The sequence below is a fragment of the Triticum urartu genome, chromosome 1A (genome assembly GCF_056163025.1).
Source record: "Triticum urartu cultivar PI428250 chromosome 1A, HENAU_Tu73, whole genome shotgun sequence".
In the NCBI taxonomy this organism is placed as follows: domain Eukaryota; kingdom Viridiplantae; phylum Streptophyta; class Magnoliopsida; order Poales; family Poaceae; genus Triticum; species Triticum urartu.
The window spans coordinates 219,204,147-219,225,521 of NC_141873.1; positions in this window are offsets into that span (position 1 = coordinate 219,204,147).

A 21,375-nucleotide genomic window follows, 5' to 3' on the forward strand; every position below is an offset into this window, starting at 1 on the left:
ATATGCTAGTCGCTTGCTGCGGCTCCACATTTTTACCTTGCCTTACCTATAAGCTTAAATAGTCTTGATCATGAGGGTGCGAGATTGCTGAGTCCCTGTGACTCACAAATTACTCCAAACCAGATGCAGGGCCTGACGACTCCGTTCCAGATGACGCGCTTGAGCTCAAGTGGGAGTTCGACGAGGACTCACGCCGTTACTATGTGTCTTTCCCTGATGATCAGTAGTGGTGCCCAATTGGGGCGATCGGGACCATGTCGCATGTTGGGTTGATCTTTTATTTTGGCGCCGTAGTCGGGCCATGAGTGATTGGATGATGTAATGCTAATTATGTACTTTGTTTGACGTGGCGAGTGTAAGCCAACTATGTATCTCCCCTTTTATTATCTATATATTACATGAGATGTTGTGAAGATTGCCTAACTTGCGACATTGCTTTCAATGCGGTTATGCCTCTAAGTCGTGCCTCGACACGTAGGAGATATAGCCGCATCGAGGGCGTTAAAGTACGTCTTCACGATCGACCGATCCTAGTACCGAACATACGGTACCTCCGTGATCTGCACACGTTCAGCTCAGTGACGTCCCACGAACTCACGATCCAGTAGAGCTTCGAGGGAGAGTTCCGTCAGCACGGCGGTGTGATGACGGTGTTGATGTAGCTACCGACGCAGGGCTTCGCCTAAGCACCGCTACAATATGACCGAGGTGGATTATGGTGGAGGGGGGTACCGCACACGGCTAAAAGATCAATGATCAATGCTACCTCTTGAGCACTGCGTTGGATTTCCCCGAAGAGGAAGGGATGATGCAGCAAAGTAGCGTAAGTATTTCCCTCAGTTTTTGAGAACCATCAATCCAGTAGGAGGCTACGCTCGAGTCCCTCGTACCTACACAAAAACAATAGCTCAATGCAACCAACGCGCTTAGGGGTTGTCAATCCCTTCACGGTCACTTACGAAAGTGAGATCTGATAGAGATGATAAATAATTTTTTTGATATTTTTGATATAGAGATGCAAAGTAAATAAAGTAAAAGCAAAGCAATAATAAAGTGATGGAGATTGATATGATGAGAAAGAGACCAGGGGGCCATAGGTTTCACTAGTGGCTTCTCTCAAGAGCATAAGTATTCTAGGGTGGGTGAACAAATTACTGTTGAGCAATTGACATAATTGAGCATAGTTATGAGAATATCTAGGTATGATCATGTATATAGGCATCATGTCTGAGACAAGTAGACTGAAACAATTCTGCATCTACTACTATTACTCCACTCATCGACCGCTATCCAGCATGCATCTAGAGTATTAAGTTAAAAGTAGAGTAACGCCTTAAGCAAGATGACATGAACTAGAGGGATAGTTTCATGCAATATGATAAAAACCCCATCTTGTTATCCTCGATGGCAATGATACAATACGTGCCTTGCTGCCCCTTCTGTCACTGGGAAAGGACACCGCAAGATCGAACCCAAAGCTAAGCACTTCTCCCATGGCAAGAACAACCAATCTAGTAGGCCAAACCAAACTGATAATTCAAAGAGACTTGCAAAGATAACCAATCATACATAAAAGAATTCAGAGAAAATTCAAATATTATTCATAGATAGACTTGATCATAAACCCACAATTCATCGGTCTCAACAAACACACCGCAAAAAAGAAGATTACATCGAATAGATCTCCACAGGAGAGGGGGAGAACATTGTATTAAGATCCAAAAAGAGAGAAGAAGCCATCTAGCTACTAGCTATGGACCCATAGGTCTGAAGTAAACTAGTCACACTTCATCGGAGGGGCTTGCATGATGATGTAGAAGCCCTCCGTGATCGATGCCCCCTCCGGCGGAGCTCCGGAATAGGCCCCAAGATGGGATCTCGTGGATACAGAAAGTTGCGGCGGTGGAATTAGGTTTTTGGCTCCGTCCCCGATCGTTTGGGGGTATGTGGATATATATAGGAGGAAGAAGTACGTCGGTGGAGCTTCGAGGGGCCCACGAGGCAGGGGGCGCCCCCTACCCTCGTGACCACCTCGTGGCTTTCTTGACAGAGGGTCCAAGTCTCCTGGATCTTATCTGATGAGTAAATCACGTTTATGAAGGTTTCATTCTGTTTGGACTCCGTTTTCCTTTTGTTCGAAACCCTAAAATAGGCAAAAAAAACAACAATTCTGGGCTGGGCCTCCGGTTAATTGGTTAGTCTCAAAAATAATATAAAAGTGGAAAATAAAGCCCAAAAATGTCTAAAACAGTAGATAATATAGCATGGAGCAATCAAAAATTATAGATACGCTGGAGACGTATCAAGCATCCCTAAGCTTAATTCCTGCTCGTCCTCGAGTAGGTAAATGATAAAAACAGAATTTTTGATGCGGAGTGCTACTTGGCATAATTTTAATGTAATTATTCTTAATTGTGGTATGAATATTCAGATCTGAAAGATTCAAGACAAAAGTTCATATTGACATAAAAATGATAATACTTCAAGCATACTAACTAAGCAATTATGTCTTCTCAAAATAACATGGCCAAAGAAAGTTCATCCCTACAAAATCATATGGTTTAGTCATGTTTCATTTTCGTCACACAAGAATGCTATCATCATGCACAACCCCGATGACAAGCCAAGCAATTGTTTCATACTTTAGTAATCTCAAACCTATAAACTTTCACGCAATATATGAGCGCGAGCCATGGACATAACACTATGGGTGGAATAGAATATAATGGAGGGGGGTTATGTGGAGAAGACAAAAAAGGAGAAAGTCTCACATCAACGAGGCTAATCAATGGGCTATGGAGATGCCCACCGATTGATGTTAATGCAAGGAGTAGGGATTGACATGCAACAGATGCACTAGAGCTATAAATGTATGAAAGCTCAACAAAAGAAACTAGTGGGTGTGCATCCAACTTGCTTGCTCACGAAGACCTAGGGCACTTGAGGAGGCCCATTGTTGGAATATACAAGCCAAGTTCTATAATGAAAAATTCCCACTAGTATATGAAAGTGATAACATGAGAGACTCTCTACTATGAAGATCATGGTGCTACTTTGAAGCACAAGTGTGGTAAAAGGATAGTAACATTGTCCCTTCTCTCTTTTTCTCTCATTTTTTTGGGCCTTCTCTTATTTATTGGACTTTCTCTTTTTTGGGCCTTCTCCTTTTTATGGCCTTTTTTATTTATTCCTCACTTGGGACAATGCTCTAATAATGATGATCATCACACTTCTATTTATTTACAACTCGATGATTACAACTCGAGACTAGAACAAAGATGACTCTATATGAATGCCTCCGGCGGTGTACCGGGATATGCAATGAACCAAGAGTGACATGTATGAAAGAATTATGAACGGTGGCTTTGCCACAAATACTATGTCAACTACATGATTATGCTAAGCAATATGACAATGATGAATGTGTCATGATGAATGGAATGGTGGAAAGTTGCATGGCAATATATCTCGGAATGGCTATGGAAATGCCATAATAGGTAGGTATGGTGGCTGTTTTGAGGAAGATATAAGGAGGTTTATGTGTGAAAGAGCGTATCATATCACGGGGTTTGGATGCACTAGCGAAGTTTGCGCCAACTCTCAATGTGAGAAAGGGCAATGCACAGTACCAAAGAGGCTAGCAAGGATGGAAGGGTGAGAGTGCGTATAATCCATGGACTCAACATTAGTCATAAAGAACTCACATACTTATTGCAAAAATCTACAAGTCATAAAAAACCTCGGCACTACGCGCATGCTCCTAGGGGGATAGATTGGTAGGAAAAGACCATCGCTCGTCTCCGACCGCCACTCATAAGGAAGACAATCAAATAACACCTCATGTTTCAAATTTGTTGCATAACGTTTACCATACATGCATGCTACGGGACTTGCAAACCTCAACACAAGTATTTCTCACTTTCACAACTACTCAACTAGCATGACTTTGATATTATTACCTCCATATCTCAAAACAATCATCAAGCATCAAACTTTTCTTAGTATTCAACACACTCATAAGAAAGTTTTATTATTAATCTAGCATACCAAGTATATTAGGATTTTAAGCAAATTACCATGCTATTAAGACTCTCAAAATAATCTAAGTGAAGCATGAGAGATCAATAGTTTCTATAAAACAAATCCACCACCGTGCTCTAAAAGATATAAGTGAAGCACTAGAGCAGAACTATAAAGCTCAAAAGATATAAGTGAAGCACATAGAGTATTCTATCAAATTCCAAATCATGTATGGCTCTCTCAAAAGGTGTGTACAGCAAGGATGATTGTGGTAAACTAATAAGCAAAGACTCAAATCATAAAAGACGCTCCAAGCAAAACACATATCATGTGGTGAATAAAAATATAGCTCCAAGTAAGTTACCGATAGAAGTAGATGAAAGAGGGGATGCCTTTCGGGGCATCCCCAAGCTTTCGCTTTTAAGTGTCCTTAGATTATCTTGGGGGTGCCATGGGCATCCCCAAGCTTAGGCTATTGCCACTCCTTGTTCCATAATCCATCAAATCTTTACCCAAAACTTGAAAACTTCACAACACAAAACTTAAAGTAGAAAACTCGTGAGCTCCGTTAGCGAAAGAAAACAAAAGACCACTTCAAGGTACTGTAATGAACTCATTATTTATTTATATGGGTGTTATACCTACTGTATTCCAACTTCTCTATGGATTATAAACTATTTTACTAGCCATAAATTCATCAAAATAAGCAAACAACACACAAAAAACAGAATCTGTCAAAAACAGAACAGTCTGTAGTAATCTGTAGCTAGCGCAATATCTGGTACCCCAAAAATTCTAAAATAAATTTATGGACGTGACTAATTTATCTATTAATAATATGCAAAAAGAATTAACTTAATAGCTGATAGAGGCAAAGGTGTCCCGATGTTTCGATGAGATGGTGGCTATCGTTTTCTGTGGGAGTCGACCTTGACGATCCGACTACGAACGTGCGAGACGTCGCGCCTTAGCAATCGCTAAACCAACTTCCGAGGGGTTATTGACCACGCCGGAGCACGATCAACCTGACCACGAGGGCCTGTTTCCTGCGAGCAAACGAAGAACAAGCAAGAAACTGAGATTGCAATCTGGATATTGCGAATATAAGATGAAAGCTTTATTGATCAAGGTGGGGTTCTGTGACGTCTTGGTCTGGTCGTTGGACACAAACGAAGTACGCGAAGTTGCAGCTATGGTGAACTTTTAATCTAAACAAAACCCAAAGTCTAAACGACGCCCTAAGGGCTGTATATATGGAGGAAGAGAGGGGAATTTCGTGGCCCTTGAGGGTGGGGTCCGAAACCAACCCTAACACTTGTTTCCCCACACATACGGACTCTAAAAATAGCCTATACTTAAGTATTTCGAAATTACATGGGCCTGGCCCATTAATAAGGTGACGCAGCACCTAGAATAGCCTATGGACGAATATTATGAAGTGGCATCTTGTATATTTCGTCCATGGCTTCATGCACTCCTTATGGCGGCTTCAAAGTCCTGAAATCATCACTTGTAACTCCGTTCTTGATCCCCTTGCGCATGCCATCAACTTCATGCGTGTTCTTGCTCCAATGTTCATCCTTCTCCATGCTAGGCCCTTCATTTGAAAGCAAAACAAATGTATCCAATTTAGGCAGCATCATAATCTCATGAACATTAGAATCATTACCAAGAAACGAAAGTACCTGGTAATTTAATTGGCGTGCGCGAGCTCTAGTAATTGGTCCAGTATATGTAACAGTAGGGGCTGTGGGTGTAACAATGGTATTGATGTCCTCATCATCCTCCCCTTCTTGAAATGAAGTCGTCCTCGACGGAAGCTCATCTTCCTCACCCAAATAAGGCTTCAAATCTGCAATATTAAAAGTGGGACTAACCCCAAAATCTGCAGGTAGCTCAAGTTTATATGCATTATCATTTATTTTCTCTAAAACCTTAAAAGGACCATCAACACGTGGCATTAGCTTTGATTTGCGCAGATTAGGAAATCTATCTTTACGCAAATGTAACCAAACAAGATCTCCAGGTGCAAACACAACATGTTTTCTACCCTTATCTCCAGCAAGTTTATATTTAGCATTCATACGCTCAATGTTTTCCTTAGTTAACTCATGCATTTTTAAAATCAATTCAGAACGTTCTTTAGCATCAAAATTAACCTTCTCCGAAGATGGAAGAGGCAACAAATCAATAGGTGCACGAGGTAGGAAACCATACACAATTTCAAAAGGGCACATCTTAGTAGTAGAATGCAATGAACGATTATAAGCAAATTCAATATGAGGCAAGCATTCTTCCCACATTTTCTTGTTATTCTTCAAAACAGCCCTAAGCATAGTAGACAATGTTCTATTGACTACTTCAGTTTGTCCATCAGTTTGGGGGTGACAAGTAGTACTAAAAAGCAGCTTAGTCCCCAACTTAGCCCATAAACATCTCCAAAAGTGGCTAAGAAATTTAGTATCACGATCTGAAACAATAGTATTTGGCACACCATGTAAGCGAATAATTTCACGAAAGAACAAATCAGCAACATTAACAGCATCATCGCTTTTATGACATGGTATAAAGTGTGCCATTTTCGAGAACCTATCCACGACAACAAATATGCTATCCCTCCCCTTCTTTGTTCTAGGTAAACCTAAAACAAAGTCCATAGATATATCCTCCCAAGGAACACTAGGTACAGGCAAAGGCATATATAAACCATGAGGATTGAGTCGTGACTTAGCTCTTTGACATGTAGTGCAGCGAGCAACAAAACGCTCAACATCCCGTCTCATCTTTGGCCAAAAGAAATGTGTAGCAAGTATATCCTCCGTCTTCTTGACGCCAAAGTGTCCCATTAATCCTCCTCCATGCGCCTCCTGCAACAACAAAAGACGAACGGAGCTAGCTGGAATGCATAGCTTGTTAGCACGAAACACAAATCCATCGTTAAGAACGAACTTGTTCCAAGTTCTCCCTTCCTTACAATTCTGCAACACATCTTTAAATTCAGCATCATTAACATATTGATCCTTGATGGTCTCCAAACCAAATATTTTAAAGTCAAGTTGTGAAAGCATAGTATAACGACGAGACAAGGCATCAGCAATAACATTTTCTTTACCCTTCTTGTGTTTAATCACATAAGGGAAAGTCTCAATGAATTCAACCCATTTAGCATGTCGACGGTTCAGTTTTGCTTGACTTTTAATGTGTTTCAAAGATTCATGATCAGAATGTATAACAAATTCCTTGGGCCATAAATAATGTTGCCATGTTTCTAAGGTCCGAACAAGAGCATATAATTCTTTATCATAAGTAGAATAGTTCAGACTAGGCCCACTCAATTTTTCAGAAAAGTATGCAACAGGTTTTCCATCTTGTAATAACACACCTCCTAATCCAATTCCACTAGCATCACATTCAAGCTCAAAAGTCTTATTGAAATTAGGAAGTTGGAGTAAAGGAGCATGTGTCAACTTATCTTTCAATACCGTGAAGGCTTCTTCCTGTGCGGTACCCCAAACAAAAGGTACATCCTTCTTTGTAAGCTCGTTGAGAGGTGCAGCAATGGTGCTGAAATCTCTCACAAAACGCCTATAGAAACCAGCGAGGCCAAGGAAACTCCTCACTTGTGTGACCGTTTTGGGCTGCGGCCAACTCTCAATAGCTTCAATCTTGGCTTTATCAACTTCAATTCCCTGTGGAGTAACAACATAGCCAAGAAAAGATACTCGGTCGGTGCAAAAGGTGCACTTTCCAAGGTTACCAAACAAACGTGCATCACGTAGAGCAATAAAAACAGCACGTAAATGTTCCAAATGTTCCTCCAAAGATTTGCTATAAATCAATATGTCATCAAAGTAAACTACCACAAATCGTCCAATGAAAGCACGTAAAACTTCGTTCATTAACCTCATGAAAGTACTAGGTGCATTAGTTAACCCAAAAGGCATGACTAACCACTCATATAATCCAAACTTAGTTTTAAATGCTGTTTTCCATTCATCTCCCAATTTCATACGAATTTGATGGTAACCACTACGCAAATCAACTTTGGAGAATATTGTAGAGCCACTCAATTCATCAAGCATATCATCTAGCCTAGGAATAGGATGACGATAACGAATAGTAATATTATTAATGCCTCTACAATCAACGCACATACGCGACGTACCATCCTTTTTCGGCACTAAAATGATAGGAACAGCACAAGGACTAAGGGATTCGCGTATATAACCTTTGTCGAGCAGTTCTTGTACTTGACGCATAATCTCCTTCGTCTCCTCTGGATTGGTACGGTATGGTGCCCAGTTGGGTAATGATGCACCGGGAATTAAGTCAATTTGATGCTCAATCCCGCGAATAGGTGGTAATCCCGGTGGCACGTCTTGTGGAAAGACGTCGACGAACTCCTGCAAAATGTTAGTGACAGCAGGAGGCAAAGAGGAAGGCACGTCCTCGAATGAAAATAATACCTCTTTGCACACAAAAGCATAGCAAACAGATTTGCTAAAATCTAGATCATCAATATCAGATTTGGTGGCAAGTAAACATGCACTTTTCAATTTAATTTCAGAAGCAACACTGGATTGTTTATTTTTATTAGGCTGCATTTGTTGCCCAAATTCTTTTGCCACAATCTGATTTTCACTCTTAGTTTTCTCCTGTTTTGCTTTATTAGCTCTATTAATATCATCTTTCAAAATGGAATCAGGAGTCATAGGAAGCAAAGTAATATTTTTATCCTTATGAACAAGAGTATACTGATTGTTTCTACCATGGTGAATAGAATTTTTATCAAATTGCCATGGTCTACCAAGTAATAAGGAACATGCTTGCATCGGTACCACATCACAATCAACATAATCAGCATATGTAGAGATACTAAAATGCACACGAACAGTACGTGTTACCTTAACCTTGCCGCTGTTGTTGAACCATTGGATGTAGTAAGGATGTGGATGTGGTCTTGTGGTGAGAGATAGCTTCTCCACCATCTCGATGCTAGCCAAGTTGTTGCAACTCCCTCCATCTATGATCACGCGAACAGAACGTTCCTTCACAACTCCCTTTGTATGGAACAAATTATGCCTCTGATTTTGCTCAGCTTGTGTAACCTGCACACTCAAAACACGTTGAGCAACTAAACATTCATACCTGTCAGCATCTTCAGGAGCCATGTATTGCGTCTCATGATCAGAATCGTCTCCACCGTGTTCGTCACGTGTAATAAGAGCCAAAGTCTCCTCATCATAGTCACTAGCGGACTCATACCCACCATCCTCAGTAACAATCATCACACGCTTAGATGGGCATTCTCTCGCATAATGACCTCCACCCTTGCAACGTCGACAAATAATATCATGTGTTTGCCCTGTTGATGCCATGGATGAAGAAGAGCTCTTTGCAGGCCCAGAAGGTGTGCTCTTGGCAGATAGTGGTGATTGTGCCTGCTTTATTGTATCACGGTTGGAGGTGGCAGCCGACGGAGGCGCCGGTGTAGCAGAACGTGTGGAAGTAGATGATGCACGTGGTGTCCATGAAGAAGGTCGACCTGCAGAAAAGTTAGTCCGCGCCAATGCCTGTCGATCCTGCACTTCACGTTCAGCTTTACAAGCAAGATGGAATAAACAAGTGATATTAGTATACTCCTTATACTCTAGAATCGTCTGAATCTCTCTATTTAATCCACCCATAAAACGTGCAAGCATAGCTTCATTCTCCTCAACAATACCACATCTAATCATGCCAGTTTGTAATTCCTGATAATATTCTTCTACATAATTTTTTCCCTATCTTAAGCGCTGCAATTTTTGAAGTAATTCACGTTGATAATATGGTGGAACCCAACGAGTACGCATAGCAGTTTTCAAAGCAGCCCAAGTAGCAGGAATGGGATATAATCTACAATGCTCAGACCACCAAACACATGCAAAACTAGTGAATGCACAAACAGCAGCAGGAACACGTCTCTCCTCGGGATATTGTAAACATGTAAATCGTTGTTCAGTTTCTAACTCCCAAGTAAGATATATATCAGGAACATATCTACCCTCAAATGGTGGAATATTCAATTTTAGTTTAGGGAGATGGTCATGATCTCGTACCTGAGGGTGAGCCCTACCATTGCCATTATTTGCATGTGGACGACCTGATGGTTGCTGTGCTGGTGGTGGCACGTAGTTCTGATTTTGATCAACCTCATCCTCGTAATCGCCAGCAAAATCATCCTCCTCTGCATCAGCAGCAGGAGCCACAGAAGTAGCAATAGCAGCACCAACAGTTTGGCCAGGTGCAAGAGGGAGACGGCTCGCTCGGCGGAGGGCTGTTTCACGATGTGTAGGTAGTCGTCGTCGTTGTTGTTGTAGAGGTTCATTAGGTGCAGCCGGTGGTGGTGGTGGAAGACGCGCGAGCAATTCATTAAACCTGTTATCGAGCTTTGTTTCGAACGTCTTCTCCATGTCATCTATCTTCTCCATGGCCTCTTCAAATCTGTTTAGCACATCCTGCACCTGTCCATTCATCATTTGCTGAAATTTATCATGCAACTCCTGATTCGTCATGTTCTCCCAGTCAGTCTCGTCGGCTTGTGATCCTGCCATGGTTAGCAACAATAGAAAACACACAAGAATATGATCCTACAGAATACTAACAAGAGGTGGTGGTGGCGGGTGTCACAAATCCGTCAAGCAAATCTCAAATTCTTACCAGTTCTTACCCAGCAGCAAGCGGTGATCGGCAACCGTTGTAGTCAAAACTCTCAAAAGCTTGGATAGAGCGATTGCCAGGGAGAGTCAAACGCACGACGTAGAGGTATGTGGAGCTGGGAAGGCTTATAGTATGGTAGCAAAAAGGGTCAGCAATAATCAATTCAGAGATGCAAAGTTGAATAAACGCTCAACGACGGTACTGTGCTGGTCCTAGGCTAGACCGTGCTAGAGACGCGAGCCTAGAACACCAACAAAATCACGGCGCTGCACGTAAATAAGGGAAAAGCACACTCTGGAACTCTTTTTTTTTCGTTTTTTTTGCGCTCCTCTTTTTTTTTTGCGAAAAATCACTATAATGGCGAGTGTCTCAAAACTCTTCCCTCGTCAAACTGATAGGATGGGCACGAAATTTTTTTTTTCACTTTTTTTTCGGAAATCAGGGCAGCGACGACGAAAAAGTGTGACAAAAAATCACTATGATGGCATGTGGCTCAAAAGACTCAGAAAAGCCTAAAAATAGGATAGGGAAAAAATATTTTTGCCCGTGAAAATTTTGGCCTAAAAACTGCCCGGGGGTCTCCAGACTCTTTTTTTTTCCGAGACCTACGCAGGCAAGGAAACACGAATCGGAATTGAGATTGATCTCAAGAACAAACCTAATATGAGAAGAACTCGGATTGGTGGTGGATATATGGTTGTGGTATATGGCAGCGGTGGTGGTATATGGTAGCGGTGGTGGTATATGGATAGAGATTGATGGTGGTATATGGATACGGATTGGTAGTGGTATATGGATAAGGATTCAGAGCGGTGGCGGATAAGCAAAAGTGGTAGATGGGCGATGATGATGGTGCGGCGGCGGCGTGACAACTTATGACCAGAACTCGAAACTCTAAAAGACTAGACTCTAAGACCAGCAACTTGACACGACGATGCAACCGCAAATTCAACAAAGCAAAAACCCTAAAAAGATTATGCAAAGGCTCAGATTGGTTCGGATATGATGAACTAACCCTAATTTTTTTGTGTGGCTTTTTCGTGGACTGTAGGTATGAAGAACAGACTCGATCTAATCTACGAAAAACTGTAAAATCTCACCGAGCAACCTGGAAATCTGATACCACTTGATAGAGGCGAGGGTGTCCCGATGTTTCGATGAGATGGTGGCTATCATTTTCTGTGGGAGTCGACCTTGACGATCCGACTACGAACGTGCGAGACGTCGCGCCTTAGCAATCGCTAAACCAACTTCCGAGGGGTTATTGACCACGCCGGAGCACGATCAACCTGACCACGAGGGCCTGTTTCCTGCGAGCAAACGAAGAACAAGCAAGAAACTGAGATTGCAATCTGGATATTGCGAATATAAGATGAAAGCTTTATTGATCAAGGTGGGGTTCTGTGACGTCTTGGTCTGGTCGTTGGACACAAACGAAGTACGCGAAGTTGCAGCTATGGCGAACTTTTATCTAAACAAAACCCAAAGTCTAAACGACGCCCTAAGGGCTGTATATATGGAGGAAGAGAGGGGAATTTCGTGGCCCTTGAGGGTGGGGTCCGAAACCAACCCTAACTCTTGTTTCCCCACACATACGGACTCTAAAAATAGCCTATACTTAAGTATTTCGAAATTACATGGGCCCGGCCCATTAATAAGGTGACGCAGCACCTAGAATAGCCTATGGACGAATATTATGAAGTGGCATCTTGTATATTTCGTCCATGGCTTCATGCACTCCTTATGGCGGCTTCAAAGTCCTGAAATCATCACTTGTAACTCCGTTCTTGATCCCCTTGCGCATGCCATCAACTTCATGCGTGTTCTTGCTCCAATGTTCATCCTTCTCCAAGCTAGGCCCTTCATTTGAAAGCAAAACAAATGTATCCAATTTAGGCAGCATCATAATCTCATGAACATTAGAATCATTACCAAGAAACGAAAGTACCTGGTAATTTAATTGGCGTGCGTGAGCTCTAGTAATTGGTCCAGTATATGTAACAGTAGGGGCTGTGGGTGTAACAATGGTATTGATGTCCTCATCAGAAAGCAAAACAAATGTATCTAATTTAGGCAGCATCATAATCTCATGAACATTAGAATCATTACCAAGAAACGAAAGTACCTGGTAATTTAATTGGCGTGCGCGAGCTCTAGTAATTGGTCCAGTATATGTAAGAGTAGGGGCTGTGGGTGTAACAATGGTATTGATGTCCTCATCAGGGATGATGTAGATGGCCACCGGAGAGGGATTCCCCCCTCCGGCAGGGTGCCGGAACGGGTCCAGATTGGTTTTTGGTGCCTACGGAGGCTTCTGGAGGAACTCCCGATCTATTATGCTCCCCGATGTTTTTAGGGTATATGGATATATATAGGCGAAAGAAGTCGGTCAGGGGAGCCATGAGGGCCCACGAGGGTGGGGGCGCGCCCAGGGGGGTAGGCGCGCCTCCCTGCCTCGTGGCCACCTCGAAGCTTCCTTGACTTCAACTCCAAGTCTCCTGGATCATGTTCGTTCCAAAAATCACGCTACCGAAGGTTTCATTCCATTTGGACTCCATTTGATATTCCTTTTCTGCGAAACACTAGAACAAGGGAAAAAACAGAAACTAGCACTGGGCTCTGGGTTAATAGGTTAGTCCCAAAAATAATATAAAAGTGCATAATAAAGCCCATAAACATCCAAGGTTGATAATATAACAGCATGGAACAATCAAAATTTATAGATACGTTGGAGACGTATCAAGCATCCCCAAGCTTAATTCCTGCTCGTCCTCGAGTAGGTAAATGATACAAACAAAATTTTTGATGTGGAATGCTACCATAACATATTTATCCATGTAGTTCTCTTTATTGTGGCAAGAATAGTCAGATCCATAAGATTCAAGAAAAAAGTTTAATATTGACATAAAAACAATAATACTTCAAGCATACTAACAAAGCAATCATGTCTTCTCAAAATAACATGGCCAAAGAAAGCTATCCCTACAAAATCATATAGTCTGGCTATGCTCTATCTTCACCACACAAAATATTTAAATTATGCACAACTGATGTAGGGTAGAACCTTAATCGCCCGATCTTTCACGAAAGGAGCAGATCTCGCGAAGAACACAAGGAACACAAAGAGGGAAACGAGGGAAATCACCAGGGGAAACACAAGAGGAACTCTCAAACTAACAAGAACAAGTCACACATGTGCTAGATTCTCGAATACATAAGAGAAGATACACGATCCACGGACAACTAGGGATGATACACGGTAACCGGTCTTCTCTGTGAGGAGGTCTTGAAGTTCTTCCCTAAAGAGGGGTCTTGAATCCGCTTGGGGGGTCTTCTCCGGTGGAGGCTCGAATCTCCGAGGAGAAGGTAACCAAGTGGATGAGCAAAGCTCTCACACAAAATATGAGCTAATCCTTTGCTAACCCTTGAAAGTTGTACGGGATAGAGTATATATAGTCTAGGGGGGAGAAGGGATACACGGGCCTCGGCCCTTCATTGTGCACAGACAGGGGAGGCCGGATGTCCGGGCTGGTCGGGCCGGATGTCCGGGCTTTCAGGCGACACCGGATGTCCAAGCTGGGGGGCCGGATGTCTGGGCTGGAGCGGTGGCATTTATTCCTCTCGGGTTCGGAGGGGCTGGATTTCTGGGTCGGTGGCTGGATGTCCGGGGGCTCGGGAGGGGCTGGATGTCCGGGCTGCCGGGGCTGGATGTCCGGGGGCTCGGGAGGGGCCGGATGTCCGGGCTGCCGGGGCTGGATGTCCGGGGCATGTAGCCTTTTGTGGCTGGGCTGCTGTAGTGGAAGACGCTCCAGGGGCCGGACGTTCGGGGCCTTGGCCGGATGTCCGGGGCCTGGGAGATGCTCTTGGCTCCTTCCGTTGGTTCTCCTCTTCCGTGGACTTGGGGACTTGTACATCTTCATGCACATCTTCGGGAGGACCTTCTTGGTACCTAATCATGCACAACACCTCGGACTAAGGTAGTAGCCATGTCTCATGCATAGAAAGTGGAAGTTCGGAGAGGAGTGAGTTCACCTTATCTTCGATAGCTTTGGCTCGGGCTCGTGTCATTGGTCCAAGTGGTGTCGTTGGAGGTGTGGGAGCATCCATGGGGATGATCTTGGGATGCTCCGCATCATCTCCATCCCTTGGGGAAGATCCGTCCTCGGATCAAAATCCTGATCACCATGGTAGGGAGAGAGATCTTTGATGTTGAAGATGTCGCTCACGGAGTACTTGTCACGAGGGATGTCGATCTTGTATGTGTTGTTGTTGTAGCGTGCAAGCACCTTGAATGGTCCATCCGCGCATGGTCGAAGTTTGGACTTGCCTTCTTGGGGAAAGCGGTCCTTGCGAAGGTGTAGCCACATGAGGTCTCCAATGTTGAATATCATAGGGTGCTTGTTGACGTTGAGCTTGGTCGCAAGGTGTTGTACTTGGCACTCGATATTGTTTCTTGTATCTTCATGCACCTTCTTGAGATGGGTCGCTCATGCACTTGCGTCCAAATTGATTCGCTCTTGGAGTGGTAGAGGTAGAATATCCAATGGTGACAAAGGGTTGAATCCGTAGACGACCTCGAAAGGGGACTTGCCGGTTGTTGAGTGTCGTGCTCGGTTGTAGGCGAACTCGGCGATGGGTAGACACTCCTCCCACTCCTTGATGTTCTTCTTGATAAGTACTCGAAGTAGAGCAGAGAGTGTGCGGTTTGTCACCTCCGTTTGGCCGTCGATTTGAGGATGGTACGCCGTGGAGAAGAGTAGCTTGATTCCGAGCTTGGCGCATAGGGTCTTCCAAAAGTAGCTAAGGAACTTGACGTCGCGGTCCGAGACGATGGTCTTTGGCACACCATGGAGACGCAAAATTTCCCTACAAAAGAGATTAGCAACATGTGAAGCATCGTCTATCTCGTGGCAAGGAATAAAATGTGCCATTTTTGAGAAACGGTCCACAACGACAAATATGGAATCTTTCCCATTTCGAGTCCTAGGCAAACCAAGTACAAAGTCCATGCTAATGTCTTCCCATGGTTGGTATGGAATTGGTAAAGGCATATAGAGACCATGAGATTGAGCTTTGGACTTAGCTTTGCGACATGTAGAACATCGGTTGGTGAAATGATTGACGTCCCGAAACATCTTTGGCCAAAAGTAGTTCTTCGAGAGCGTGGCGAACATTTTGTCACATCCGAAGTGTCCCATTAAGCCTCCTCCATGAGATTCCTGCAAAAGCAACAAACGAAGAGAGGACTCGGGAATTCAAAGTTTGTTAGCTCTCATAAGATATCCATCTTTAATGTAATAGCGTTCCCAAGATGTATTCGACAAACATTTGGCATAAGGAGTAGTGAGGGAGTCCTGGATTAGGGGGTATCCGGACAGCCGGATTATATCCTTTGGCCGGACTGTTGGACTATGAAGATACAAGATTGAAGACTTTGTCTCGTGTCCGGATGGAACTCTACTTGGCGTGGAAGTGATAGAGGCTAAGGTGTCCCGATGTTTCGATGAGATGGTGGCTATCGTTTTCTGTGGGAGTCGACCTTGACGATCCGACTACGAACGTGCGAGACGTCGCGCCTTAGCAATCGCTAAACCAACTTCCGAGGGTTATTGACCACGCCGGAGCACGATCAACCTGACCACGAGGGTCTGTTTCCTACGAGCAAACGAAGAACAAGCAAGAAACTGAGATTGCAATCGGGATATTGCGAATATAAGATGAAAGCTTTATTGATCAAGGTGGGGTTCTGTGACGTCTTGGTCTGGTCGTTGGACACAAACGAAGTACGCGAAGTTGCAGCTATGGCGAACTTTTAATCTAAACAAAACCCAAAGTCTAAACGACGCCCTAAGGGCTGTATATATGGAGGAAGAGGGGGGAATTTCGTGGCCCTTGAGGGTGGGGTCCGAAACCAACCCTAACTCTTGTTTCCCCACACATACAGACTCTAAAAATAGCCTATACTTAAGTATTTCGAAATTACATGGGCCTGGCCCATTAATAAGGTGACGCAGCACCTAGAATAGCCTATGGACGAATATTATGAAGTGGCATCTTGCATATTTCGTCCAAGGCTTCATGCACTCCTTATGGCGGCTTCAAAGTCCTGAAATCATCACTTGTAACTCCGTTCTTGATCCCCTTGCGCATGCCATCAACTCCATGCGTGTTCTTGCTCCAATGTTCATCCTTCTCCAAGCTAGGCCCTTCATTTGTAAGCAAAACAAATGTATCCAATTTAGGCAGCATCATAATCTCATGAACATTAGAATCATTACCAAGAAACGAAAGTACCTGGTGATTTAATTGGCGTGCGCGAGCTCTAGTAATTGGTCCAGTATATGTAACAGTAGGGGCTGTGGGTGTAACAATGGTATTGATGTCCTCATCATCCTCCCCTTCTTGAAATGAAGTCGTCCTCGACGGAAGCGCATCTTCCTCACCCAAATAAGGCTTCAAATCTGCAATGTTAAAAGTGGGACTAACCCCAAAATCTACAGGTAGCTCAAGTTTATATGCATTATCATTTATTTTCTCTAACACCTTAAAAGGACCATCAGCACGTGGCATTAGCTTTGATTTGCGCAGATTAGGAAATCTATCTTTACGCAAATGTAACCAAACAAGATCTCCAGGCGCAAACACAACATGTTTTCTACCCTTATCTCCAGCAAGTTTATATTTAGCATTCATACGCTCAATGTTTTCCTTAGTTAACTCATGCATTTTTAAAATCAATTCAGAACGTTCTTTAGCATCAAAATTAACCTTCTCTGAAGATGGAAGAGGCAACAAATCAATAGGTGCATGAGGTAGGAAACCATACACAATTTCAAAAGGGCACATCTTAGTAGTAGAATGCAATGAGCGATTATAAGCAAATTCAATATGAGGCAAGCATTCTTCCCACATTTTCTTGTTATTCTTCAAAACAGCCCTAAGCATAGTAGACAATGTTCTATTGACTATTTCAGTTTGTCCATCAGTTTGGGGGTGACAAGTAGTACTAAAAAGCAGCTTAGTCCCCAACTTAGCCCATAAACATCTCCAAAAGTGGCTAAGAAATTTAGTATCACGATCTGAAACAATAGTATTTGGCACACCATGTAAGCGAATAATTTCACGAAAGAACAAATCAGCAACATTAACAGCATCATCGCTTTTATGACATGGTATAAAGTGTGCCATTTTCGAGAACCTATCCACGACAACAAATATGCTATCCCTCCCCTTCTTTGTTCGAGGTAAACCTAAAACAAAGTCCATAGATATATCCTCCCAAGGAACACTAGGTACTGGCAAAGGCATATATAAACCATGAGGATTGAGTCGTGACTTAGCTCTTTGACATGTAGTGCAGCGAGCAACAAAACGCTCAACATCCCGTCTCATCTTTGGCCAAAAGAAATGTGTAGCAAGTATATCCTCCGTCTTCTTGACGCCAAAGTGTCCCATTAATCCTCCTCCATGCGCCTCCTGCAACAACAAAAGACGAACGGAGCTAGCTGGAATGCATAGCTTGTTAGCACGAAACACAAATCCATCGTTAAGAACGAACTTGTTCCAAGTTCTCCCTTCCTTACAATTCTGCAATACATCTTTAAATTCAGCATCATGAACATATTGATCTTTGATGGTCTCCAAACCAAATATTTTAAAGTCAAGTTGTGAAAGCATAGTATAACGACGAGACAAGGCATCAGCAATAACATTTTCTTTACCCTTCTTGTGTTTAATGATATAAGGGAAAGTCTCAATGAATTCAACCCATTTAGCATGTCTACGGTTCAGTTTTGCTTGACTTTTAATGTGTTTCAAAGATTCATGATCAGAATGTATAACAAATTCCTTGGGCCATAAATAATGTTGCCATGTTTCTAAGGTCCGAACAAGAGCATATAATTCTTTATCATAAGTAGAATAGTTCAGACTAGGCCCACTCAATTTTTCAGAAAAGTATGCAACAGGTTTTCCATCTTGTAATAACACACCTCCTAATCCAATTCCACTAGCATCACATTCAAGCTCAAAAGTCTTATTGAAATTAGGAAGTTGGAGTAAAGGAGCATGTGTCAACTTATCTTTCAATACCGTGAAGGCTTCTTCCTGTGCGGTACCCCAAACAAAAGGCACATCCTTCTTTGTAAGCTCGTTGAGAGGTGCAGCAATGGTGCTGAAATCTCTCACAAAACGCCTATAGAAACCAGCAAGGCCAAGGAAACTCCTCACTTGTGTGACCGTTTTGGGCTGCGGCCAACTCTCAATAGCTTCAATCTTGGCTTTATCAACTTCAATTCCCTGTGGAGTAACAACATAGCCAAGAAAAGATACTCGGTCGGTGCAAAAGGTGCACTTTCCAAGGTTACCAAACAAACGTGCATCACGTAGAGCAATAAAAACAGCACGTAAATGTTCCAAATGTTCCTCCAAAGATTTGCTATAAATCAATATGTCATCAAAGTAAACTACCACAAATCGTCCAATGAAAGCACGTAAAACTTCGTTCATTAACCTCATGAAAGTACTAGGTGCATTAGTTAACCCAAAAGGCATGACTAACCACTCATATAATCCAAACTTAGTTTTAAATGCTGTTTTCCATTCATCTCCCAATTTCATACGAATTTGATGGTAACCACTACGCAAATCAACTTTGGAGAATATTGTAGAGCCACTCAATTCATCAAGCATATCATCTAGCCTAGGAATAGGATGACGATAACGAATAGTAATATTATTAATGCCTCTACAATCAACGCACATACGCGACGTACCATCCTTTTTCGGAACTAAAATGATAGGAACAGCACAAGGACTAAGGGATTCGCGTATATAACCTTTGTCGAGCAGTTCTTGTACTTGACGCATAATCTCCTTCGTCTCCTCTGGATTGGTACGGTATGGTGCACGGTTGGGTAGCGAAGCACCGGGAATTAAGTCAATTTGATGCTCAATCCCTCGAATAGGTGGTAATCCCGGTGGCACGTCTTGTGGAAAGACGTCAGCGAACTCCTGCAAAATGTTAGTGACAGCAGGGGGCAAAGAGGAAGGCACGTCCTCGAATGAAAATAATGCCTCTTTGCACACAAAAGCATAGCAAACAGATTTGCTGAAATCTAGCTCATCAATATCAGATTTGGTGGCAAGTAAACATGCACTTTTCAATTTAATTTCAGAAACAACAGTAGATGGTTTATTACTAGGCTTCATTTGGTGCTCAAATTCTTTTGCCACAATCTGATTTTCACTCTTATTTGTCTCCTGTTTTGCTTTATTAGCTCTATTAATATCATCTTTCAAAATGGAATCAGGAGTCGTAGGAAGCAAAGTAATATTTTTATCGTTATGAACAAGAGTATACTGATTGTTTCGACCATGGTGTACAGAATTTTTATCAAATTGCCATGGTCTACCAAGTAATAAGGAACATGCTTGCATAGGTACCACATCACAATCAACATAATCAGCATATTTAGAGATACTAAAATGCACACGAACAGTACGTGTTACCTTAACCTTGCCACTGTTGTTGAACCATTGGATGTAGTAAGGATGTGGATGTGGTCTTGTGGTGAGAGATAGCTTCTCCACCATCTCCATGCTAGCCAAGTTATTGCAGCTCCCTCCATCTATGATCACGCGAACAGAACGTTCCTTCACAACTCCCTTTGTATGGAACAAATTATGCCTCTGATTTTGCTCAGCTTGTGTAACCTGCACACTCAAAACACGTTGAGCAACTAAACATTCATACCTGTCAGCATCTTCAGGAGCCATGTATTGCGTCTCATGATCAGAATCGTCTCCACCGTGTTCGTCACGTGTAATAAGAGCAAAAGTCTCCTCATCATAGTCACTAGCGGACTCATACCCACCATCCTCAGTAACAATCATCACACGCTTAGATGGGCATTCTCTCGCATAATGACCTCCACCCTTGCAACGTCGACAAATAATATCATGTGTTTGCCCTGTTGATGCCATGGATGAAGAAGAGCTCTTTGCAGGCCCAGAAGGTGTGCTCTTGGCAGATAGTGGTGATTGTGCCTGCTTTATTGTATCACGGTTGGAGGTGGTAGCCGACGGAGGCGCCGGTGTAGCAGAACGTGTGGAAGTAGATGATGCACGTGGTGTCCATGATGAAGGTCGACCTGCAGAAAAGTTAGTCCGCGCCAATGCCTGTCGATCCTGCACTTCACGTTCAGCTTTACAAGCAAGATGGAATAAACGAGTGATATTAGTATACTCCTTATACTCTAGAATCGTTTGAATCTCTCTATTTAATCCACCCATAAAACGTGCAAGCATAGCTTCATTCTCCTCAACAATACCACATCTAATCATGCCAGTTTGTAATTCCTGATAATATTCTTCTACAGAATTTGTTCCCTGTCTTAAGCGCTGCAATTTTTGAAGTAATTCACGTTGATAAAATGGTTGAACCCAACGAGTACGCATAGCAGTTTTCAAAGCAGCCCAAGTAGCCGGAATAGGATATAATCTACAATGCTCAGACCACCAAACACATGCAAAACTAGTGAAAGCACAAACAGCAGCAGGAACACGTCTCTCCTCCGGATATTGTAAACATGTAAATCGTTGTTCAGTTTCTAACTCCCAAGTAAGATATATATCAGGAACATATCTACCCTCAAA